The sequence below is a fragment of the Zonotrichia albicollis genome, chromosome 6 (genome assembly GCF_047830755.1).
Source record: "Zonotrichia albicollis isolate bZonAlb1 chromosome 6, bZonAlb1.hap1, whole genome shotgun sequence".
Taxonomy (NCBI): domain Eukaryota; kingdom Metazoa; phylum Chordata; class Aves; order Passeriformes; family Passerellidae; genus Zonotrichia; species Zonotrichia albicollis.
The window spans coordinates 30,803,332-30,818,725 of NC_133824.1; the positions used below are offsets into that span (position 1 = coordinate 30,803,332).

The 15,394-nt window shown below is 39.3% G+C and overlaps 1 long non-coding RNA gene across 3 annotated transcripts in view; it reads left to right on the forward strand.

The window, feature by feature from the left end:
• LOC113459438 (uncharacterized) overlaps nt 1-15,394 on the forward strand; it is a 57,035-nt gene that overhangs the window by 24,186 nt on the left and 17,455 nt on the right. Inside the window, exon 4 of one of the 3 annotated variants that reach the window (XR_003380663.2) lies at nt 1,289-11,736. The exons of the other annotated variants lie outside the window; for them this stretch is intronic. This is a non-coding gene — a long non-coding RNA (uncharacterized LOC113459438). Of the gene's footprint in view, nt 1-1,288; nt 11,737-15,394 lie in introns of those variants that run through there. 3 annotated transcript variants of the gene reach the window in all.

The window sequence follows — 15,394 nt, forward strand, 5'->3', positions numbered from 1 at the left end:
ATTCAGAAATTTGAAGGGGCAAAAAACCTCTTGCATTAAGAGGCCTTTCCAGGATTTTGAGGCCAAGAGTTTGAGATATCAGTAAGAAAGTGAAGAAGTTAAATAAGATTGTGTTCTGGTTTTTGATCAAAGCAGACAGAACAAAAATACAGAAAACATAGAATGTAATAACCCATGCTGTTCAAATGAGTCTATAAACAATATCAACATTTCTTGTTTAAACTACTTCTTTAAATCTATTATCTAAAAAACATTTAGCTTCTTATGTGATTTATGTGTCTCCTTTACACGGATAGTTACACATAATATTTTTCAGATAATCGGAATTAATCCTGGGTATCTGGCTTAAATTCTGTACTCTTTTTTTCCCCCCTGAAATTAAGGGAACATAACAAAAAACTAGCAAACCACATGGAAATGTTAACAGCTGCAAAATTATTAAAATTATTTCTGCATCTGAGAAGATCAGTTGAAAAGCCGATTGCCTGTGACATCACTAAACATAAATCAGAACTCAATGTCTTTTAAAACACAAACAGGAAACACACAAGTTTTAATTTACTAAGAAAACACCTAGAAGATAAAAAAAAAAAAAATCCTACTACTCTTCTAAAAGGAATAGATAAAAAAATAGGTACCTCTACAACATTTTCTGTCTCTGGAGGTTCCTGCTGAACACGGCTTTGTGCAAGTCTGGCTGAGTTTACTGCTTTCTGTTTACTTAATGCCTTAGCTCAGATAAAGAGAAGGTGTATCCTTGAATACTATACGTACAGCACGGCACATTGCGGTCTTTCTTCAGCAAGCAAGTTCAAATTTTTTCTTAGCAATGTTTGACTTCTGAAAAAAGGGAAGAAAGTATGCTGAGTGACCTTTACCTTAATTTTTAAAACTTCCTTGATTTTAAACAATTTCTTTCATCCATTCCCTGTCCCTGCACTATGTAATCTTTCAATTTCTACTTCAAAAAATGTCTGACTCAAAGCTCAGAGAAGTTCTTCTGAGATATTTCAGTCACTGATGTCAAATACATTGATTTCTACCTCTTCTGGTGTGGTATGCAATCATTTCACTTCTAGCCTGCCTGGGTGTCAAGAGCTGTTTGGTGACGTTAGGATGGATAAAAGTGCAAATGTGAAGTACTCAAAGAGATGAAAGTGTATGCATAGAGTTTACCCTGAGACTGACATTGATTGAAGGATTGAAGAAGATGGAGAAAGGAATTAAATACTTGAATAGAATGCATTTTTAAATATTTTTAAAATATCTGTCCTTAACTCTCTCGCAGCTCATTGATGGTACTACGAAATAACCCTTGTCAAGGGGATGCCTGAAGCCCCTGCCATCCAAAGGGACATGACAGACTTGAAAAGAAGGCCTTTGAAAATGTCATGGGTTCACAAGACCAGGTGCAAGGTCCTGCTCCTGGCTTGAGGCGATCCCAGTCACAAAGGCAGGCTGGACATGGAATGATTGAGAGCAGTCCTGAGGAGGACTTGGGGGTGTTGGTAGATGAGAAGTTGGGCATGAGCTGGCAATGTGTGTTTGCAGCCCAGAAAGGCAATTGAACCCTGGGCTGCATCAAAAGCAGCGTGGCCAGAGGGATGAGGGAGGGGATTCAGCCCCTCTGCTCTGTTCTGCTCTGGTGAGATCTCACCTGCAGTGCTGTATTCAATGCTGGAGACCCCAACACAGAAAGGACATGAACCTCTTGGACTGAGTCCACAGGAGGGCCACAGAAATGACCAAAGGGCTAGAGCATTTCTCCTGTGAAGACAGGTTGAACGAGCTGGCATCATTCAGTGTGGAGAAGTGAAGACTTCAGGAAGACCAAATTGCTACCTTCCAGTATTTAAAGGGGGCTTATAAGAAAGATGAGGACAAACTTTTCTATAGGGCCTGTAGTGATAGGACAAGGGACAAAGTCTTTTAACTGAAAGCAGGTATATTTATATTAGATATAAGGAAGATGTTTTTTATGACGAGGGTGGTGAGACACTGGAACAGCATGCCCAGAAAAGCTGTGGATGCCCCATCCCTGGATGTGCTCAAGACCAGGCTGGATAAAGATTTGAACACCTTGATCTCGTGGAAGGCGGCCCTGCCCATAGCAGGGTGGTTGTAACTAGATGATCTTTAAGGTCCCTTCCAACCCAAATCATTCCATGATTCTATGAAAACAGTTGTTCAACTCTAATGAATACATAAATAGAATATGGGCCTGTCCTATGCACAGCAACCTGTGTATTGTGACTGCCCCTTTGTCATGGGCAGGAAGGGGATTGGAAGAAGTAAGCTGGACTTCAAGCCTAATTTACTACCTACTGAAACTAACAGCAACTTGAGCTCATGAGTTTTAAGTCTAATATGAGTCACAGTAGTGCCCTGTAGTCCTGCATCAGTAGCCTTGCCTAGGCTTATCTTTTAGTTCATTTCACACCCTCTTTGGGCCTCAAAAGTGAGACTCTGCAGTCTGCAATAGAGTTAGATGTTCATTTTGGAAGAACAAAATCAGACCACATCACTAGACCACAGTGACTGCCTAAAGACCTATATCACTAGTACTCACCTATCCAAAGAGAAAAGCAACACTCTAACCAAGTCCACAGCATGAACCTGATTCCTTCAATTTCTGTAAAGCCTAAAAGTGGTATGGCTGCAATTAAAAATACAAAATTGCAAGTGACTTTCTTGATAAATTTGCTAATTTTGTGCTTTCTGGAGGTAAAGCACTATGTTACCTAATGTACATTTAAACAAAATGGAAGAAAATCAAGAGAAGTTCACTGGAAGTTGCCTCCCAGTATGTTTCTTTGTTGTCAGTGATTTAGAAATCCTCTGGTAAATGATGGACTTTATTAGCCAATCACAATTAATAAGATTATAAGATTTAATAATTTGCAGATAACCTTTGTTAAGGTTGTACCCTGAGGCAGAACAACACCTTATCAAATATAATCACAAGTGGATCAGTTATACATTATCTTTAGAAGTTAAAGTGCCAACAAAAGCAACTGTGACATAAGTATGATATACAGGCAATTATTTTCAGTTATGACTGTTTTTAGGAGAGTGATACCTAGAGAAGAATCAGAATATAATTTTTCTACGCAGAAGACCTAAATTACAAAGGAGTACTGCTGATAGAACAAACTAACCTTGATGAACAAAATAGGAGTACTGCTGATAGAACAAAATAACCTCATTATTAAGGAGGCTAAGCAGAATGTTTCAGCAAAAGTGACTTTAGTATTAGAGAAATTAGGGGGGGTTCTTACTGTCATATTTTTGTTAGAAGAATGGGGCAAAATGTTTGTGGTACAGGAAAGGAATAATGGATCGTGTTGCAGATGTGAAGGAAATAAGCAAATGCTGGTATTTTTGCAGAATAACATGGTGCAAACTGAGGAGAATCTTTCCATCTCAGTCTTTTAAAACAACTCTCTGGTGGAGTTTTTTTAAATGTACTTCTGTTTCTACTTATGGTGGGAAAAGAAGGTACAGCAAAGGGAAAAAGTGCCTGTTCAATTGTGTTGCCTTGTGGTACAATGTCCCACAGCTTCTGCAAATTTGGAAAATCCAGCTTGTCACTGACTTAAGAGACTTTTTAGAGAGATATAAAGCACCCCAATACAGATGTAGTATCATGAAGACCTGTGCCCAGAACAATATTTGTACCATCTTGGCTCACATCACAGATTTATGAGAGCTTCTTAGTGGAATTACTGAAACCTTTAGTTTGGGGAAAGCCTTCCTAGATGTCATGGGGCAAGGGACTCTGGTTTTCTAGTCTAGTCTCTTGCACAGCTCACATCAGACTTAGTTATTGCTTGAAACTAGATATATATGTTTGGGCTAAAACACTCTTCTCCAAAAAGAACCCAACCCTGTTTGTAATGATATTAAATATTTGTAATGAAAAGGAATCCATCCTCTGTTCTTCCATCTTAACTCACTATCACTTGAGTCATCCCTAATAAAAATTGCCACCTTTTTCTGAGCTTGAATTTGTGAAAACTCAGTCACCAGCCCCAGAATCTTGTTAAACACTTCTCCAGCCATATTGAACCAACTTCTGCCATCAAGCTTTGCTCTGCAAAGTAAAACACAAACAGGAATAAAAGGAAACCAAGAGCAGCTGGTAACTTTGAAATGTACTCTACATAAACACATTTCAGTTATTTTGGTTATTCTTATGACCCTTTCCAATCTTCAATATCATCCATAAAGTACAAACAAAAGTACTGGAGCTGGTGCCAGGAAAGAGCATATGTCAGAATCACAGAGAAAAGTTTCAATTTCATTTAATCAGTATTTGAAATGCAGTATTTTCCCGGAATATAACACACTGGAGCCTAGAGGGTTGGATGCATGCTGTCTTCTCATATGATGGTTTGTAGCAGGCATTATCATTACAGTCTTTTATTCTTTATCTTCTAAAACAGTGACCTGCAACACAGTACATTTGATCTTGCTTTGAAAATACCAAATAAACGAAGTTTTAATTGGAAAAAAGTAACCCGTGAAAATCAAACTAACATTTTTAATCTGAACAACAAAATTTGGGAAAGATTATAAGAAAAAAAATCTTAAAACACTAAAAAGTTGTACAAGTTTAAAGTAGGAGTAGCTGTATACCCTTTACCTCCATACATGGATAAACATTAACATACTTACATGGTTGTTCAGAAGCATAATAATATCAGTTACCACTGCAAAGCACTGTAGTATTTGTCCCAAGTAAACTGATGAAAATGGCTGATACATATTTAAATCTCCTAGAGATAAATTTCTAAGTGCAGGTGTGTCTCAAACAAACATTTGGTGGGTAAAAATCTTGGTCACAGTCAAACAGGGTGATCTTCAGCACTTGATCTAGGGATAAGATTTTCCATGTAAAAAATAAAATTACAATAATACCCATATATGTTACTGATATGTTTGAGTGTCAAGGCAAACACTTGAAGTGACAGGGTTTTCTAATAAAAGACCAGCAAGACCTCTGGAAGCAGATAGCAGGAATAGTCATTGGGCTGCATTCTCTGCATAAGCTCTAATCATTAGATGGTTGATATGCCAGCTGGATTTTCCATAATTCAAAACTATTTCAATTTGATTATTTGAATAACCAATGCAAAAAAAGGTTTGCTCTTATTAGTTTATAATCAAATTCCTTCAAAAGTCTTGAGAAGAACCTGAACCAACCGAAGAAGCCAAACACACAGACACACGCGCGCATGCGACTCCAAAACAAAACTGCTGACGCTGTGATCTGAATTTGGAAGAGAAATATTTTCTCTCCTGATGGGAGAAAGGAAGGAAAACAACATATACTTGCTATGCATAAAAAAAGCAATATTCAATAAGGAACACAAAAAGGAAAGGAGAATATGCATAGAAACCCCCATAGTCCCTCTCTTAATACGGCTCAGAAAAATAAAACTCATAATTAGACTGTTGCCCCCCACACACCAGTTATTCACAGTGCTCTTCTCAGGCCTTAATAACTGCAGTCTTACCTTGCTGTAATCACCATATTCAGAAGTCTGACATATTACATCCATTGTTTACATCTCCTTTCAATCCTTCATTTTGATCACACCACACATCAATTGCTTGTCTGAGTTCTGAAGATTCTGAATGTCTTTGCTGTGTTCACCAGAAGTGCTCTCTCGGCTGCAAGACTGCCAAACTGGTACTGTATTACTGGTTCTTCTGGAGTTGGAGAAAAATCAATAGCATTCCTCTTAACTAGACAATAACTTTTATCAAAGCTATCAGATCAGCACAGCATGATCTACCTTTGGAATAATTTATGTTTCATTTAATTTTTCTGCTTTAATTACTTTCGTTCTTTAAAATCTTGGAAAAGAAATGTAAAAGCTGAAGTTGTTAGGCTTAGAGAAGACTGATGTGAAATATAAATGTCTTAAAGTAAAATAAACCTTGGCAAAGAAAAGGAAATAATCTTTTGAGTTTGGAAGAGATGAGAAATAATGTGTGTGTACTACAGTGAAAAACTTCAGTTAGACATTAGAAATAAACATTTCATGATAATGCTGTTACACTCCAGCAAGAGGCTGTGTAAGTAGGCTGCAGTTTCTCTGCCACCTGGGGCTTTTGTGGCTGATCTGCATGTGTCCCTTCTCTACTTCTCTGTCATTCTCATGATGTGGCTTTTTTGGTTCTCAGTGCTTCCTCTCCTGCAAGGCCAGAGTTAATGAGACCCAGCCCTCTGCATGAGAGGGTCATCTCTGGTTTTCCCTTTTGTAAGGGTGAAAGAGGGGTTTTTTTTCTATTCTCAGCCCCAGCCTATGCAGCCATACCATACAGCCACAGAGGTGCCTCTGGAGCACCATCATTATCTTCTCTCACAAAGATTTGTTCTGCCCTGGTAACCTAAAACAGGGACCAAAATTCTGTTCTGTTGTGGAAAGTCTATGCACATCCCCCCACACATGCTGGGGTTACTGCCTTTTCACGCTTGACTGTGAGTACTACACAATGAGCACATAGTGGCCACAGACAGGAACAATGACCCTCTCTTGATGGAAACAACTGCTTGAAGAGTGCTTCCAAAAGCTCAAAGCATACACATTAGAGGAAAGAAAGACAGAAAGACAGAAAGACAGAAAGACAGAAAGACAGAAAGACAGAAAGAAAGAAAGAAAGAAAGAAAGAAAGAAAGAAAGAAAGAAAGAAAGAGAAAAGTTTCATTTTTCCCGGCTTTATGAGCATTTCTCAGTCAAGTCAGGGTCACAATTTTGTCAAAAGTCACCTGTTTGCATGCTAAGATGATTATCTTGTCACATACCTCTACAGATGTGGAGATACCTCCAGGGGTGAATTATGCAACATACACATATGAGAAAATGCATTTGTCAACTAGGTAGAAAAATTGGGATGTGCAGGTTATGAATGCCAAGGGAAAAAAGGACAGATATTCTGTAATTGCCTTCAGACTCCACAGAAGACTTAATTGAGCCCATTGCAGTGAGGTTATAATATGGAATAACGTGGTTTCTTTTGTTCTAAGAGATCAGACCAGTCTGAAATTTTCTAGCCACCAGAGCAAAGGGTGAGTTGCAATAGAAAGGTATGGATGCAGTTCAATTCTTAAAATTCAATCATCTGTGACTCAACTGCTACAATTAAAATAGCGCTGGCACCAATCAGTATAATAATTCTAGAAAGCTTCTGACAGTGCTCCTCTAGCTGTAACAGAAATGTAGTCATCAAGAATGGGGCTGTCAGAAGTTAGTGCAAGCTTTTGTTCCTTCATTTTACTTATTGACTACTGATACAGTGTAGGTGAGCAGTCCTTGGATCCTAGCCTTCAGACCACAATTGTTTATCTACCCACAAATTGGTTCATTCTTTTAAAAACTAGTCTCCTCATTGCCTCAATTCCATCCACATTTTTTCCCCTAAACAGAGGCCAAAGTTTCCTGATAGCCTGTATGCTTTATTTGGAATATCATATTCTCTGCTCAAATGCTGCCATTGTGCTGGTAAGTAATAGTCAAAGAGTATTAAAAAATGTCAGAAGAGTCCTCTGAAAGTCACCTGCTCCAACCCCCCACTTAAAGCAGGACACTCTCCAATACCAAACCACATCATCCACAGGCTTGTCAAGACTTGAAAAACTGAAGCATAAGAAGGTAGAAGGTCCTGTAGGAGGGTACTACTACAGCTTGTACAGTGTTGGTGCTCATTCATGGAGAATGTTTCCCTGAGATGCAGGCGTGGTAAGCAGACAAAACCTTTGGACACTGTTCTGAACACGCACATTTCTATGCTCTAGTCCTTGTAATATAACAAAAGGGTGTTTGAAGACATCTGAGGTAAATAATCCCTTTTTTTACCTTCTGCAATGCAGAATGAATGACGGTTTCTATTACCTGTATGTTTATGATTGTTTTGACAAAATCCCAGAGCAACGTGGATCATTTAACACAAATCTGCCATGAACAGCAAGGTGTATTAAGTTAAGCAACACTAAAAAATAGCTGTCTTTTCTGTTGCCCAGTAAAGTTTTCACCCAAACAATTGCTCCAAATTAAGAGCTAAGGCCTCATGAAGAGTCACAGCTGATGTTTCACTGCTAGTAGAAGTGTTAGCTGTGAAACTAGGATAGTGGGGCTGGGAGTGAAATCAAAGATATTGTTGTCACCTAGAGCATCTAGAAACTGCTATCAGGAAGTTTTCCCTGACACTCAGAATAAGTTGTCCCACTGAGAAGGGATCAGTGCATACTCACTAAATTCAGGCCAGTTCAGGAAGGAACTTGACCTAATGAATCATAAAATAGTTTGGGTTGGAAGGGATCTTTAAAATTGATCAGGTCCAGCCCTCATGCCACGAACAAGGACATGTTCAACTAGACCAGACTGGTCAGAATCTGATTAGATTAAGTCTTTCTGATAACATTAATACACAAGGAAAGTAGTGCTCCATCTCTGATAACAGTTGTATAGGCCTTGGCTCCTGACTACCTCCACCTGTTCCCATATGAGAGGACAGCTTTTTTCTAGAGACACCTCCTCAGAAGGTTCCTGCAACCTTCTTAGCATCAGCATGATCATTATGTCTATTTCAGAGGCAGGAGAACATCTGCATATCTGACTCTTGTGGGACTCTGCATAACCTCCTGCTGCAGAGCTGAGAACAAACCGATGGGTTAAATAAAATTGTATTTACCTTGTGCAATGTCAGCACTTGCAGCCAGCTATGCTGACTGGCTTTCATAGAGTGTGTCTTGATTCCTTTCTTCTGCTTTGTAGTAAGAGTAAATTTACCATCAGTTTTCTGATGGTATCTCAGAACAATGACATACAATATAGCCATTGTGCAACCTATTCTCCAATTCCACTATACATTTACAGATCTTTACATTTACTCAGATTTTTGATAACTTGGAAGGAAATTTGGATAAAGATATTTGTCTTAACTACATTCTGCCAGTGATATGATTTTATAATGTTAAGCAGTGCTTAAACAGCACTGGAAATGTACATTTTCTAAGGAGAGATGGATGGGCTCTGGGAAGGCCAATCTTAAGGGAAAGACAGACTAATATATTTTGGGCCATCATCTCAAAACTGCCCTAGAAGCTAGAATATGTTAGGGATAAGGAACTGCAAGAATCCCTTCAAAGAAGTGCAGAGAATGCTTCCTGTTTCTATGAGCAAAAGCTTCACAAAAGTAGTGTTTTTTTCTCTGCCACACAAAAGACTCCAGCCTTTGCAGAAGACTGGAAACGGTGTGCAAGCACTATGTAGTCTAATACATAAGTGACAGGTAATTGGGGAAGAAGAATTTTTTTTTTTTTGTTTAAAGGTTATCCTCCAGCACCAAAAATTGAGTATCTCATAATAAAAAAGAATAGCCTGGGCTTTTGCCAACAACTTGCAAGAAAGCATTAGAGAGACTTGTCTTCAAGAACTGCTGGTTCTTTCTTCCTGTATCCTATTTTTGCTTACATTTTTGTAAAACTAACAATAAAGGTTAATCAGGCTAGACATTGCTGATTTTAACCACTGCCCTCTCTTTAAGATTACCTCCTTAAGACATCTAAAAGGTTTCCAACCAGAAAAAAATTACAGGAAGTGTGATTAAGATTTCAGACTCTCTTTGGAGGGATTTGGCTGAATATTGATTAGGGAAGAAAGATTAAAAATACAGAAACAATGAGAGGAGAAACAACACTAAACATGGGCCCTCCATACTGCAAGGAAAATCCTAAAGTCGTAAAACACTGTAAGTGCCTACTGAAAAATACTAGCTGTGGAAAGTTACCTGACAGCCTTCCTGTACTCAGGAATGCAAGTTCTGTCTTCACTCACAGAACTAGGCAATCTTCATATCTAGATCTTCTGCCAGTTTTTCTTCCTCCTACATGACTCTTGCTCTGGTATCTGCCTGGAGATAAAAATGAGAATTTCAGGCATCTTGCTTTTCTGAATGTGATACATGCTCAGAAACTGCAGGTTTCTGGTTTCTCTCGATCTAGCTATTCCATAAAATTCCATATCATACAAAAAAAGAAAACAGATACATAATTTTAAAAGGTTTTGTACTGTAAATAAAATATTTGAACTGGTAGACAAAGATGTGCAAGAACTGACTAATGGATGGTGACTATTGTGTGTTTTTCTGATCATGCAGAGCTTGGCACTGTATTTTCGGGAGAGTGAATCAGAAAAGCAGTTGTCACACTCCAAATGGGCCTTTGTATTGCTGATCACTATTATCAGACAGCCACTCCACCATTGTTTTCTAGAAATCACCTGTGCTGGATCTTCTGGTATAAGACTGACAAATGATTGAGATTATTTGCAGACACTAAAATGTTAGATTTAAAGCTTCCCTGATTAATCTAGGGGATATTGGCTATTTTTTGATGGAAAACCCAAGAAATTTCTTGTTAACAGATGAAATAGAAGAATTTCAGATAAAGCAATCTATCTGTAGTTTTTTGGGAACCACCAGTGCCATCACTTAAAAAAGAAGTAGGAAAACAAAATCTACATCTTTAAAATACTGTATATGTAGTAATTTTACCAATCAAGGCTTTTTACTTAGCCTGGGCCAAAAGAGAGCTAAGGGAAGGGAGGGATGTAAGAGACAACCACCCTACCAGCGCAGGCCTGAGCTCTGCTCTGCATTGGCGCAACCTCACCTGCGGTCCTGTGTGCAGCTTTGGGTGCCACAATATAAGAAAGACATTAAGCTATTAGAGACCCTCCAAATGAGCCCATGAGGATGATGAAGGGCCTCAAGAGGAAGCCCTTTATATGAGGAATGGCTGAGGTCACTTGGTCTGTTCAGCCTGGAGAAGACTGAGGAGAGACCTCACTGCAGTCTGCAACTTTCTTGGGAGGGAAAGAGGAGGGACAGACCCTGATCTCTTCTCTGTGATGATCAGACACCAAGGGAGTGGCCTGAATTTGTGTCAAGAAGTTTAGACTGGATATTAGGAAAAGGTTTTTCACTCAGAGGGTGGTTGGGTACTGGAACAGGCTCCCCAGGGAAGTGGTCACAGCACAAGCCTGACAGAGTTCAAGAATATTGTTTGGACAATACACTTGGGCATATGGTATGTTAGTCATCCCACAGCTTTGCACTAATGACTAGAGTCTAAAGCCACAACCCTTCCTCAGGGCAGCAGTCCTGGAATGAAGACTGAGTGCATGCAGTAGCTCCTGAATCCAAGATGAAGAGCAGGATGGTGGCTCCTCCTGCAGCACTGGGCCCAAGGAAATGCCCAGGATGGCAGGGCCTGTCCTGCTGAGAGAGAGAACAGCCAGGTCCCACTGACAGGACCAGGCTCATGGTCCTGGGCCAGGGCTGGATAAAAAGCCAATGCACAGGGCTGGGCTCAGCTCCATCATGGCCATGGGGACAGGCCATGCCAGGGCATTGGCCCAACACAGGCCCAGAGCCAAGGTGTTCCACAGGTAGGGCTGAGCTGGGGGCCAGCACCCGGCAGGGCAGGCAGAGGCTGAGGGCCCTGGGCTGGGCTCACAGCACCCCTGGGCCTGTGGCTGTGGGCAGGCAGAGGCTGGGGCAGGTCAGGCTGGGGGGAACCCCCTGAGCTGGCCCTGCTGCTCTGGGGGGCCCTAGGGATGACATGGGACCTTATAGCAAGCTGTGGGCCTGGGCCCCCAATCACCTGACAAAATAACAGTGCTAAGGTTCTTCTATTTCTGCTTTTTGGACTCCTATATTTCTTCTTTTGCGATCTTTGTTTTTTTTTTGCTTTATTTTCACTGGTTTGCTGCACTTTGCGAAAACCACTTTTTAGTAGATTTCCTTAAACTCATTCCTTTGTTTGAGCTGATTGGTCCTCAGGAGGATGTAGCTCACCTGTGGGAGCCACAGTTTCCCTAAATCTATGGCTGAAGAGAATCCCTGGGCTGTTTGCCCACTAGGTCCCCACACTCATGTTGGAGACAAACCACTGGTCCCCTCGAAGCCCTGGTGAGCAGCAGCTCCCTGGGGCTGCAGCAGCCTCCACAATGCTCTCTATGCCAGTTCCCCCTGTCCTTGCAGTGCTGCAGCCACAACTGCACGGATGAGGCTCACGGGGAATTGGTTTCCCATGGAATGCCCATCAGCTCTTGCTCTCTTGTGTGCATGTAGTTAATCATTTTTGAAAAGCAACCTTCCCACAAAATTTCATATCTGCTGTTGGAGCTTTAATCTCATTTGCTGGATAAAGTCAGATAAATAGTGAATGGAAATAATCAAACTGCTGTGCCATAACTGCATATTTTCTTTACATTCAGCTTCTAACAGACCCTCAGCCCTCTGAAATGTTCAGTTCGCAATTCAAGTTTAAAATATTTATTTTTTGTTCTTCATCTTGTTTGCTCAGTGCCTCACTCCCACTGTTCTGCTGAAAAATGGGCGAGTGTGAGTAATTAAGCCAGAAATAACACATGCACCAAGCTGCTACAATTAGTCCACCAGTTTTACTAATACAGTCCAATTTTAAACTCTAGTTTTCCTGATTTTTCTGTATAAAATGCTGCACTTTTTAATCTATCACACCAAAATTTCTGCTTTGAATCAAAAATATTATAAGAAGGGTATATTTTTAACAGAGTTAAAAGACTGTAGGGGGTAAACATGGAGCTTAAGACTGAATGAACAAGTGACAGAAATCTGATACATCTTGCACTTCCACAGATCAACAGCTGATCTGGGTTGATTGTGCCATTTTCAGAAAGGAACAATTATCTTTACAACCCTCTCTTCCATAAGAAAAAAGATTACACAAGGCATTTTCAAATGTCATTTGATGATTTCCAAAACAGCTCCTACCATTTGCTGTCTGCAATGATTGGCTCACTCCTGTTCCTCAAAGATGTCAAAATTTAACAGCCTGTTCTGTATTTTCACTTAAAAACTCCTACTTCTCTTCCCCACCCCTTCCCCTTTTTATGCAATAATTCATATTTTCACAGTTGCTTTTATATACCTGATATTATTAGATAATAATTTTGTGCCTACCTGATGAAAATTTAGAAATGCCTCTAGTCTTTCCAACTTGTTTGCCACTGTCTCAAGTCTGCTTTCTTCTAGAATATTTTCAGTTTTATTTTTTGCTTGTGCAAGTAGCAGATCCCAATATTTACATTTTTAATATTGTCAATTATATTGTAAGGAAGTTCAGTTCTCAAATTTTTTTTGAAAACTACCTGAATTCAAATATTTTTAGCTATGCCAATTAAGAGTTTGGGCTTAACTCACTAGTTTAAAAATATCTATACTTTTTCTTCCATGGTAATATTGGGTTGTGGATAGTCTACACTCAGTAGAAAATGGACACAGTTGTATCATTTTGCAAAACATTTTAACTTACGGTAATCACATTGGATACTATTTAAAAGCAGTTATCGCATTTAGCATGGCATCACATACATACCAGATATTACTTATAGCTTTTTATAAAATTACATTAGATATTTAATACTTGAATTGAACAGTTGCTGCAAATTGAGAAAATAATCCAAACTGGAAGAGAATTTCAAGGGCCAGCAAATCGAGATCTGAAGTTTCTGCAGTTATCTTTGCAAATTTTTCTTGGGTATTTCTGGGTTTTTTCACATTTCCCATTCTTTGATATATTTCTAAATCTTCATTCCTTTTAGTCTAATAGTATAAAATTTTAGCCATTTTTAGTTTGTATTATTCCCTGGAGCTAAACCTAAATTAACTTTTACACCCTCATTTCCATAATTACTACAGAATTAACCAATTTGATGGACTTGTCTGTGCTGTTCTATTCATCAAATTCACCTCCACATTTCTGCTGGAGGACTAAAGAAACATTTGTAGGTGTGCTGTAGGTTTTTGGCAAATACTGCCACATCTTGAATTACAGCAATTTCCTTCTAACATGTTTTAAAACATTTCTCCATTGATCATCCTGTCTGTGAATATGTGTCTACCTAATGTACACCTTCTCCTAACAAGCCCTGGCACATTTGCAGGCATGGAATAAATATTTTCTATTCTAAAACAACTGAAAGCTATGCATTTCCAAGATTTTATATTTACACCTAAATTATTTATGCCTGGGAACTTATTTATGTGCAATATATTCTGAGTCATGTTTAACAAGAATACATTTTTCTCATTTTTTTCTTTATGCGCATTAATATCTCACTGCCTGATGAATACGTATTAAGATTTCAGCCTACAGGTAGATACACAGCTCTTCCTTTAATGTTTTCAAAGTAATTGTGTTGCACAAAATCCTGTCACTTCAGAAATGCTGGGAGTCATTTTAGTCTTTGTTGCTTCCTTATGCAATCCATGTCAGGCTCCCTTGGAGCCTTATTGGTTTTATTTTGCTTCCTGGTGCATTTGATTGTTATTTACTAAGTATAAATTGAGCAATTCTAACTATATTTTCCTCAGTTGTGGATATTGACATCTTCTTGCAAGACAGCCTTGGACCAGATAGTCTTTCCCCAACATCTTTGTACTTATTTTTATTGTAAGGACTTTATTTATTTCTTTCTGGAAATTCTGTGTTCTTTGGTACCCAAATGACTTTTCTTAACTTACTTTCTATTTTTGACAGATATGTAGCCTCTGAATCAGCCATTTTAGGCAGCTGCTTTACTTCCCCTCCTCATGGTGCTCAGGGTTAGACACAACTCACACACGTGTCCCTCCAATTTGCCTGCCATGCTTCTGCAGCGCTTCAGGCATCCAGGGGGTTTGGTTTCCTCGTCTTATATACACAATCTCTTATACAGTCTCTTGACACACTTTTTTCCCTACCCTGCTCCTGGCATAACTCCCTGTGTTTGGGTTCTAGTGAAGATGCTGGTCCTGATTCCAAGGAGCACTCTGCCACAGTAGCTAGAATGAAGTCAGTTGGTTGTTGTAGAATTTTGCTCAGACATGGCTTGAAGGAAAAAAGGCCATGAAAATATACAGCTGATGGAAAGGTAAAAGGCAGCTGTGAAGAGCAAATTCTCAAAGCCTGTTTCTGTAAACAAGAAGATTCTCAGGCACGTTTATGTAAACAGCAGAAGTTCTCAGGTTGTCTTCTATAACAAGTAAATACCTTGTCCTTGGATAAAGTATGGGGAAGTTTTGAGAACCTTTTATATCAGGGTGAGAACACAAATCTTGGTTTCAATAACAAACCACAGGTATTGAAAACAAAAGGAGGGGTTGGTGTGTAATCTCTGACCTATGATGAGCTTGGATTTTGCAATATGTATGAGCTTGGTTAACACTGTTATAAAAAGTGACTGATTGAATCAATAAAAGGAGCTTGATGCTGATCAATGAAGATGGGTCGTCTCCCTGAGCTTCAATAGTTGGTGACCTAGACTCCAGAGGAAACCTTAATAAAACACCACCAGCT